Source organism: Eriocheir sinensis, chromosome 14, assembly GCF_024679095.1.
Source record: "Eriocheir sinensis breed Jianghai 21 chromosome 14, ASM2467909v1, whole genome shotgun sequence".
In the NCBI taxonomy this organism is placed as follows: domain Eukaryota; kingdom Metazoa; phylum Arthropoda; class Malacostraca; order Decapoda; family Varunidae; genus Eriocheir; species Eriocheir sinensis.
The window spans coordinates 9,807,935-9,818,613 of NC_066522.1; the positions used below are offsets into that span (position 1 = coordinate 9,807,935).

Consider the following 10,679-nt stretch of genomic DNA (forward strand, 5'->3'; position numbering starts at 1 on the left):
GGTAGATTTGCAGGTAACTCCCCGGGACTACCCAGGGGATTTGTTGTTCCTAACCACCTCCGCAACAGCCACCACCACCTATTATTTCTACTACCACTACTACTACTACTATACTACTACTACTACTACTACTACTACTACTACTACTATTACTACTACTACCACTACAAATACTACTTATAATAATAATAAATTCAATACTACATGTAAAACCGTGACAAATTAGTATTAACACTACAACCATTATCACCATCACAACCACTACCATCATAGTCACCACCATTACGACCACTACCACCACTACCATAACCACCACGATCACCATCATAAGAACCAGCATGAACTCCAAGAATCAGCTATCTCAATTATTTTCTCCATGATATGTGTATCGAATCAAATTTTACTGTACCATTTTTTTCTTTTGTATATCTAGCCATCAGACGAAAAACAAACACCAAAACACTTCGACTATTCTTTCAACTATCAAGGGAAAGGTTCAATGTTCCTGTGACGCATCCCTGAGCGACACGATGAATACCAAAGACGAACGCTGCGGTGTAGAAGAGGAAGTTATGTGGCAGTTTCCGATGACTACTCAATGAAAAAATTTACCACGGTGAATTAAGGATCGTTTTCGACTACAATAAACCAGCATACAAAGATATCCTGTCTTCCTATTAAGATAAGGGACATGTTTAAGACGCCATTGTTGAGTTGAAATGAAAAGGTCAGAACGAAAATTCCCCGACTGACAACTAATTCCACGAACGCAACTTCTTTCCCAATCACTTTAACCAAATGTTCCTCCTCTTTTTACCTTCATTGTCACCAACAGCGTAAGATAACGGCCCAACAAGCAGCAGGTGCCCTAATAACAATAATTAACACACAAAAAAAGAAAGAAAGCGACTAAAATATTCTGAACGCAGCGCATTAACTTTTCTCCCTGTAACTTTCTATTTAACTTTATTTTTCTTGCAGCTTTTTACCCCGAACAGCACATGAACCCGGTAAACCTTTAGGAACTTTATTAACCTACTAAGAAAGAAGGAGGAGGAGGAGGAGGAGGAGGAGGAGGAGGAGGCGGAGGAGGAGGAGAATTTATAGGAAGGTGAGGAAGAAGAGGAAGAAAAGAGGAACAGAGGGGAGTAGGAGGAGGAGGTGCAGGAGGAGAGGACAGGTGTAATTATTAACGCTATGTAAAGGGTACAGGACGCTCGGCCGCTCAGAATGGCAGGCTACGTCACAGGTAATAACAACAGCGTCCTGATTTAAAAAGGGAAAAATATAAGCTTAATGATAACAAAAGACAGGAAACGCCCCCTTATTATTACTCACTACCTTATGATGCTTTACCCAGAGTCTGCTATTGTTTAGGGTTTCCGTGGCATTGAACGTTGGAACATGCACGTATATTTCGGCAGTATTCGCCACAGCAGCATTCACCACCACGATAAATCACGTCAACTCTTAAAATGCAAACGTGTTAACGGGACGAAAAGTTAACTGAAACGTATGACCGAACACAAGGACAGTCACCTTTAAAACGGAAGGGAAACAGATTACACACACACACACACACACACACTATTTCAATATTCCATTAACAAATGTTTAATGGTATATCATTTTTATTATCAGGGTCATTTGCATAGTCACCATTTCCATGAGGCTTTTTTGGGAAACACCATTACTGAAACCACCACCACCACCACTACTGCCGCTAACACCTCCGCTCCTCCACACCTTTCCTAATAAAGTAGTTGGCACCTGGAGTAGGCGGCGAACAGGTAAGAAGCACCACCGCGTGTTCCGCAGAGTCAGACCAGTCCAAGCAGCGAAGGGACTAGTTCTCCCCCTCACAGCTGCACGGTCCTCCTCCTCCTGCTCCTTCTCCTCCTGCTACGTCGTCAGGCAGTGGATCAGAACTTTTTATTTACCTTTGACTCCAGTGTGTGTTTAGGTGTTGTTATTGCTTTCGTTTAGTCATTGTCAATACCGGATGTTGTTGTAGTGATTGCCCCTTCAACTACTGTTACGATTCTTACTACCGCTGATGCTGTTACTGTGCAACCTCAACACCGCCACCGTCTCAATCCCAGTCTGCCTTTTGTGCCCGTGTGTTGCCTCGCCTCCTACTCCAGTATTTGCTTAGTCAACACCTCGGGTAAGTAAAATGTGTTTATTGTTTAACTCTCTCTCTCTCTCTCTCTCTCTCTCTCTCTCTCTCTCTCTCTCTCTCTCTCTCTCTCTCAATTTAATATAAGTGTGTTCTCTGTGTGTGTTAACATCAGGAGGGAACCATGTGCGTTTGCGTGTGTGTGTGTGTGTGTATGTGCGCGCGCGTGTTTGACTACTTTTTATGTTAAATGCCTCGCCGACTTTTCCTGTGTGTGTGTGTGTGTGTGTGTGTGTGTGTGTGTGTGTGTAGCCATGTACATGCCCAAGTGCTTGCCTCCTTTTATCCATCCGTTGCAATCGAAAACTACTTTTCCTCTCTTATAACCCTGTTTGTTAGTTCACGTCAACCGTTAAATCAGGCAATAATAATAAACCTGTTCACCTCACATTACCTGTCGGTTTTTCGCGCTGGATTGCCGTCAACTCGCACGCAAGACAGTTTTTCTCCCTAGCAATTTGCCTTTCCGTCTGTTATCCTCCCTGTTCACCTGTCAGTCACTCTGTCATTACTTACCCCCTCCTTTGTTGAGATAAGTATGGTATTAAACTGCATATTTGACAGTTGTTTACCTGCCTATCTGTCCAGGTGAGTTTGTAGCCACTTAAGGTTTTTAGACATATTTTGGTCCTGTTCATAAAATTTTAACTAGACTAGAAAACTTACTAATCAATCTTCTTTGCTATGTTTTCTTTCTTCCTGTACTTGTTTTATTTGTATGTCTATCCGCCACGTCTGGTTAGTGTATCCTCTTGCTGTTGTTAAGTTGGTTTGTCTTTTTTGCTTATTTCGTTATGACACTGACCCATCTGTCAACCCGCTACTGCCTATATCGCGCGTGCTGGCTCTCTGTTGATGACCGGCCAGGCAGAGGCGAGATCCGTCACCGCATTCACGTCACAGCCAAAGCGATAAATAACACGGAGAATCAAATATTGTAAAGCCGCCCCTCATCCGTAACAACAACACACACGGCCGTCACGCAGCGCTTGGTTATTCAAAAAATGGCGAGAAATTTGCATCAAAGTTCGATCAAATTATTGGCAAAATGCAGCGCGATGGACAACAAAGCAAATGCAAACGTACCATTCTTCAAAAATAAAATAAATAGACATAATAAGTGATGTAATGAAAACTGTAAGTAGCAGCAGCAGCAGTAATAGTAGCAGTACAATGGTAGTAGTAGTAGTAGTAGTAGTAAATCTCTCTCTCTCTCTCTCTCTCTCTCTCTCTCTCTCTCTCTCTCTCTCTCTCTCTCTCTCTCTCTCTCTCTCTCTCTCTGATCATAACGGTGCACTTGTTTTCCAATTTTCGTTTAATATCAAAGGATATTCCCTTGAGGTGCAATATCTTTAAAACGTTCGCGGCCCAGACAGTCGTGCAACAAAGACTCCGAGAAAGCTGACTCGTAAAGGAGAAAAAGAATACCGGCATGAAACGGAGACGACAAACTCACCTCATCAATATTCACCTCAGCCTCATTCGCCTCAGCCTCAACTTTTTTTTTTACAGTGAGTGTTGTTTATTTTGATTTTGTTTTCTTAACACGTACTAAACTCCCCGCCTCTCCCCAACCTCTACAGCGCACACCAACATTGGCACACACACACACACACACACACACACACACACTACATCCTCCTGCTAAAACCTGGTCGTATGCCTTTCCGGTAGAGCTGTGTTGTAATAAAACCTGGAATGACAGCGAAAAATGTGTACACCGTTTTTTTCAAGTTAACGAACATAAGAACATCGAAAAATGAAAAAGATATACCATGAAAAAAAAATCGTAAAATTCTCAGAACGACGACATTTAAATATTTTCAAGTGTGTTCATTACAAATACTAATTACTCTGACTATTGAAATATAAGTGCTAAGAGATATTTTAAAGGAAGGAAGAAGATTGTAACGGGACAATCAGGGCGACTTTAGAATTATTATATATTACTTGTTACAGTTACCCCATTGCTCTTAATTGTTTCTCTGTCGTTCTGCTTTATTACTTTTACTTATTACACTTTATTACTTGCTTTTTGCCTTTACATTTATTACTTGCTTTTTGCCTTTACATTACAACTATTATTTATGGCTCTGTCGTTACGCTACGGTATTAACTTTTACGAGATGTTACTCGCTATATTCTCTCGAGACTAATTTTGAGCATGCCAGACGAAGGATCGGCCCGGCAGTCACTTCCAAGGTCACGGGGTCAAACAACTGTGTGTGTGTTTGTTTGTTTGTGTGTGTGTGTGTGTGTGTGTGTGTGAGAGAGAGAGAGAGAGAGAGAGAGAGAGAGAGAGAGAGAGAGAGAGAGAGAGAGAGAGAGAAAATAAATGAAAAGATACCAGAAGACAAGGATTGGTGAGGTGTTGTAGGGCATGTAATAAAAAAACAACAACGAAGACAAGAGACAAGGCGGCGGCATTGATAAAAGAGAAGCAGTAGGAAACAGCGGACATGAATACCCTAGACATGAAAATCCAAAACGTCATGCAAGAAGTTGAAGAGAAAGTAAGGAAGATGCGAGGACTACATGTTTATAAAGCCACTTAAAGATTATTCGCAACAAAGTATAAATCGAATATGAGTCGCGTTAAACTTTATTATTCGCTGTAGGACACACTATTATGGTGTATCCCGGTTTTCAGGGCATAAGGCACGCTACAGAAATGGTGTGAAAAAGAAGAAAAAAGTCTGCATAGTAACTTTTTCTTTCGTGTGTGTGCGGGAGTGTATTTTAATAAACCATAACGGGGCGCGGAAGTGTGAATAATCTCCTTACACGTAGAATTGAGTAACAGAAAGGTCAGAAAGGGCAATGAGGAAATGGCTGAGGCGACAGCGTGTGGTAATTTCATTGGACTCGTTTTATATTATTTTTACAGTTAAGGAAGTAGCTCAAGGGCAAAGATATATAAAAACAAAGAATCCTGCTAGCCACTAATCCTAAAAGAGAAAGTGGAGGTGAGTGGCCAAAGGAGAGGTCATTTTCCGATGGACTACAAGGATATGAGAGAGAAAACAAACGGAAAGGGGAAGGAGTAGGAGAAGAATGTACAAGCCGGAGGTCAGTGTGAGAATGTTTCAGTGTGCATCTGGAGTGAAGGGGTGAAGGTTGATATAGAAAGTGAGTCTCAAAGGGCGGTAGGGTGAGGAAATTTGTTTATCCTTGTACTAACAGACAGAGGCCGAGAAAAGGCAATTAAGAGAAGCAAGGAGACTGTAAACGAAGGCACTGAGCTAATATTTCCTTGACAACCTCAACAAACAGTGTAGTATTACTAGTGCAAAGAACAGAGATGAGTGAGCCTTCAAGTTTACCGAATTCTTTAACATTAAGGTGCTAACAAAATAGACACGTAGAGGGAAGGAGGATGAGAGTTGAAGCGTGACAGATACAACACAATTACATGAATGATACTTGAAACTTGCATGATTCACATTTCCGGAGAGAGAGAGAGAGAGAGAGAGAGAGTAGCATGATGTAGCAAGAAGTAGTGGGTCGACAGGTGGTGGAATTTAACACAATGCAGCCGAACAAAAATAAAGAGAAGGAAAAGAAGAAGGAAGAAGAGGAGGAGGAGGAGACCAGAGGGATGGGCTAGTAAAGTGGGTTAAGTCTATTATTTTAAAGTCCTAAATTACAAGGCAAGCAAGAGTTCAACCACATAACGGAGGACAGAAAAAAAAAATAAAGAGGAGAAGGCGGAGGAGGAAGAGAATGCCAGTGGAAGGAGCAGTGTGGCGGGTTAGGTCAATGCTTATTATTACCGAGTCCAAATCACAAGACAAACAAGCGTTCAACCCCACAGCAGAGGACAGGAAAAGAAGCTGAAGAAGAGAAGAAGGTGGAAGAGGAAAGAGGAAGAGAAGGAGGAAGAGAATGCCAAAGAAGCTGTGGGGTGGGTTAGGTCAATCTTTTTACAGAGACCTAAATCACAAGGCAAGCAAGAGTTCGCCAGGCAGGAAGACATTCACTGCTTTGTACCTGAGAGCCACGCCCCTCTGAGTGTGTGTGTGTGGGGGGGTGGGGGGTGGGGGTGCGGTGAGAAAGAGAGCTAGAAAGAGAGGAGGAGGTGGGAGGGGGACCAAAACACTCCCCCATCAAGGCCAAGACAGATAAACGCACCAGCTATTCTTGGTTTTTGCAGCACGTGGACAAAACATTCACCTCCTGGCTCGCTGCAGTGTTCCGGGCGGCGCGTTAATCGTGTGTTCGTCGCCGCACTTCCTGTCATTATAAACTTTTTTTTTTTATTCTTCTTGTCGTGAACGTGTGTTAAAGTGACGGTCAGACCTCCTTAATTACGTTTTTATTTATGAGGTTTTCTTGGAAGTATTCTGGCGTCCCTTATAGTTCAATTTCTCTGTGTACAGGACCATAAAGTAATATATTTTTTACTCTTTTGAATTTTGACGTTCTCGATTGTATGTTAAGACGAAAAACATCCCTCCTCTCTGAATTCACCTCACGGAACTTAGCGTCTCAAATCTATATTTAAACCACGGATCTCCTTTTTTCCTTGATTCACCATAATAAAGTACAGAAGGGCCACGGGAGTTCCCCTTTCTCTCTCTCTCTCTCTCTCTCTCTCTCTCTCTCTCTCTCTCTCTCTCTCTCTCTCTCTCTCTCTCTCTCTCTCTCTCCCGGTTTGTTTGTGTTCTCCTCATTTAGTATTAAAGCTTAACTGGCAACTCAAGGCCAGAACACATAGTCCTCCTCCTCCTCCTCCTCCTCCTCTTCCTCATCCTCCATCACTTTACCTCAACCCACCTAAGCCAGTTTCACCTCCACGCTTCACCTCACCCCCCGCACCCTCTCCTTTACCACCAACAAACAGGCCTTAAACTCCCCTCTTCCCTTGTCCTCTTCCCCCCAAAATCTCCTCCTACTCATCCCTTAGCAAGACACACGACACATATTTCCTCCTACTTGTCTGCATCTATCTCACCTTATTCCTTTGATTGACTAATTCTCCTCTTTTTTTTGGTACACCTTTTGATCGCCCTTCTCTTGATATATCTCTTCGTTACTACACATGAGTCTTCCCTATTCCTTTAATCAGTTTTCTCCACTCCATCCAAAGTAAGTTCCCACACTGCACCTGTTCCTAATTCTTCCCTCTGTTTCCATCCCGTTTCCTTTTTGTTTCCTCTGCCTTGGTCGACCAGAAACAAAAAACTGATCCTTCTCATCCTCTTCTTTCCCATCCTTTCCCGGTTCACTCTCTCCCTTCCACTTCTCTTTTGTCTTCCTTCCGTATTCTCTCTCTCTCTCTCTCTCTCTCTCTCTCTCTCTCTCTCTCTCTCTCTCTCTCTCACTTCCCCCGCAACCCCTTCTCTCCCTCTTGTCCTCCTCCCATTTTCTCTCTGTCCTTTTCCCCACTATCCCTCCTCCCGTTTTCTCTCTCAGTCCTTTCCCCCCTCATCCCTATTCCCTCTCAATCCCTCCCCGCCCCTCCTAGTTCTCCACATCCCTTTCCCACCTCTACGTAATTTTCTCGCCCTCCCTTTAATTCTCCTCTCCTGGTACTCTCCCTCTCACCCTCCTCTCAACGCACCGCTTGCCACTCACGCGCATCCGCCTCCACTGATTGTTATCCGAGTAATGGCCTCTAAGAGATAAATTTGTTGTGGTTCCTCGCTCTTGCGTATCATTGTTTATCGGTGTTGGTGGGGCTGTTGTATATAGTTTGGTGCGACGAACCAACTTTTTTAGATTTTTATTCATGGAATGTTTGTCTTCGTTTGTCTTTGTCTCTACGTGTCTTTCTGTTTGTCTCTATCTGTTTGTCTACTTATTTGGCTGTCAGGTTATCTGTCTGTCTATTGTTGTCACATGCACCCATCTCGCTTCTTCATTCCTGCTTGAGTAATATATTTATTCTTGACTCAAGGTCAAGGACAAACTATCATTACGATCTATTGCTTATTCTTGTCTTTTTTGTTTTATAACTTTTGTATTTAGTCAATGTACATTACAATCTGGATTAAATATGTGTAATAGAAATAATAATAATAATAATAATAATAATAATAATAATAATAATCATAATAATAATAATAATCATAATAATAATAATAATAATAATTATAATAATAATAATAATATAAGGGTTCTTAAGATTTGACTGTCGTTAGGCTGAAAATTTACAGATATTAAGTCTAAAAACAAATAACGGTTATCATAAAAAAAAGGGGTGAAAGGGGAATGGTTTGGGAGGGTAGGGGAGTGCTAAAAATAGGGACAAAAGGGAATGGGGAATGGGCGGTGAAGAAAGCGGCGAGCTGCTACTGTGTGTGTGTGTGTGTGTGTGTGTAATCAAAGGGAGAGACAAACACATGAAGTGCCTTGATACACCTCCGGGATCATTGCCTTCATCGAGTCCTCTTTCTTCTTCCCTTGGTCTCCGGCGACCTTGGGACACGCCTTCAGGTTGTTGTTGTTCATATTGTTGTTGTTGGTAGCGGTGGTGTTTGATGGGTAGCAATTGGGTTCAGTTAAGTGAGCATGACGACAATGGTTGTGATGGCGGTGAATGTGGTGATGATGAAGAGGGTAGTGAAGGTGCTGGAACTGGTTAGACGTGATGGTGGTGGTGATGATCGTGGTGGTGGTGGTGGTGGCGGCGCAGAGTGGCGGTGTTCCAGGGTCCCGCAGCACGTGTCGTTGTTGCCATGCGTTGCAGGAGGGACGAAATGAATCAGTCTCTCTCTCTCAATCCAAATTCAGACACTACCAACTATAGACGAAAAAAAAAAAAAAAAGAACGAGAAACATTGAAAGTGAGAACAAAAGGTGTCAAGTAGTAGTAGTAGTAGTAGTAGTAGTAGTAGTAGTAGTAGTAGGTAGTCATAGTAGTAGGTAGTCGTAGTAGTTGTAGCGGTAGTTGTAGGTAGTAGTAGTAGTAGTGCTAGGTAGTAATAGTGATATGGTTGGATGCCACTATCATTAGAGAACAGAGTTGGGGCTAATGACCTCCAAGCTATGGAGCCCTCCAGGATTATGTGTCGGGAAAATTAACATGGGTGGAGGTATCATGTAGTAAAAAAAAAAAAAAAAAAAAAAAAATTGTAGTAGTAGTAGTAGTAGTAGTAATATCGTTAGTGACAGTAGTAGTAGTATCGGTAGTGATAGTAGTAGTAGTAGTAGTAGTATCGGTAGTGATAGTAGTAGTAGTAGAAGTAGTAGTAGTAGTAGTAGTAGTAGTATCGGTAGTGACAGTAGTAGTAGTAGTAGTAGTAGTAGTAATAGTAGTATCGGTAGTGGTAATAGTAGTAGTAGTTGTAGTAGTAGCGGTAGTGATAGTAGTAGTAGTAGGTAGTAGGTTGTAGAAGTAGTAATAGCTGTCGTAGTAGTAAATATAGATATAGTAATAGCATAGCACCAACAGTAGTAATAGAAGTGGAAATAATAGTTACGTCGCATAATAAAAACAACAACGCAGAACAAAATTAGTATCAGCAGCAGTGGTGATATAAATAAAAGATATATTTAAAACACTTCGCATTTTATTCGGCTGCTTGAGACGCAACCAGCGATGACGTCACCGAACATGACGTCAGTGGTGCGTAATTTCTGGGGCAGCGTGTGTTCTGCTCCCGCCCTCCGGGAGGACGAAAGGTAACGGCAGGGATCGAGATTGCTATTACTGTTGTTGATGTTGTTACCACAGCCTGATCACGAGTTGGACTCGCTTTCGCCAGCAGGTACCTTCCCGACGTGAGCAAGTGCTCATTATCGTTGATCTGCCAGGACCTTCCACACCACAAACCCCATCCCCCTTGCTCAAGGGGGGACAGTAACCCCTCCTAGTCAGCGGAAGAATCCGGCCTGAGCGGGCTCAAACCGCCGCCTGTTTGGCCGTGAGACTTTGCAGAGCGGCGCTCTAACCGATTGAGCTATCGGAGCGGTGTGTGTGTGTGTGTGTGTGTGTGTGTGTGTGTCCTGTTCAGCATAGTTTTGTTTTTATGTCTTCTTGGGAAAACACCACTTAGGTTTCTTAATATTTCTGAATTGCTAGTGTTATAAGACTAATTAAAGAAAAGAAGAAGATGAAGAAGAAGAAAAAGAAGACACTATAGAGAAGATGAAGAAGCAACTGAAGTAGTTAAAGAAGAAGTAAGTGAAGAAGAAGAAGAAGAAGAGGAAGAAGTAGAAAAAGCAGAAGAGTAGATGAAGTTTTTCTTCATCTACTCTTCTGCTTTTTCTACTACACACACACACACACACACACACACACACACACACACACCGCTCCGGTAGCTCAATCGGTTAGAGCGCCGCTCTGCAAAGTCTCACGGCCAAACAGGCGGCGGTTTGAGCCCGCTCAGGCCGGATTCTTCCGCTGACTAGGAGGGGTTACTGTCCCCCCTTGAGCAAGGGGGATGGGGTTTGTGGTGTGGAAGGTCCTGGCAGATTAACGATAATGAGCACTTGCTCACGTCGGGAAGGTACCTGCTGGCGAAAGCGAGTCCAACTCGTGATCAGGCCGTGG

General features: G+C 42.8%; 1 protein-coding gene across 2 annotated transcripts in view; it reads left to right on the top strand.

Moving 5' to 3' along the window:
- Nucleotides 1-1,804: 1,804 nt before the first annotated feature.
- The window catches only part of LOC126998424 (phenoloxidase-activating enzyme-like), a 38,210-nt gene continuing 29,335 nt past the window's right edge, over nucleotides 1,805-10,679 (top strand). Inside the window, exon 1 of one of the 2 annotated variants that reach the window (XM_050860090.1) lies at nucleotides 1,805-2,167. The gene's annotated coding sequence lies outside the window, so the exon portion shown is untranslated. The remainder of the gene's footprint in view (nucleotides 2,168-10,679) is intronic. The other variant, XM_050860091.1, reaches the window with a different exon arrangement.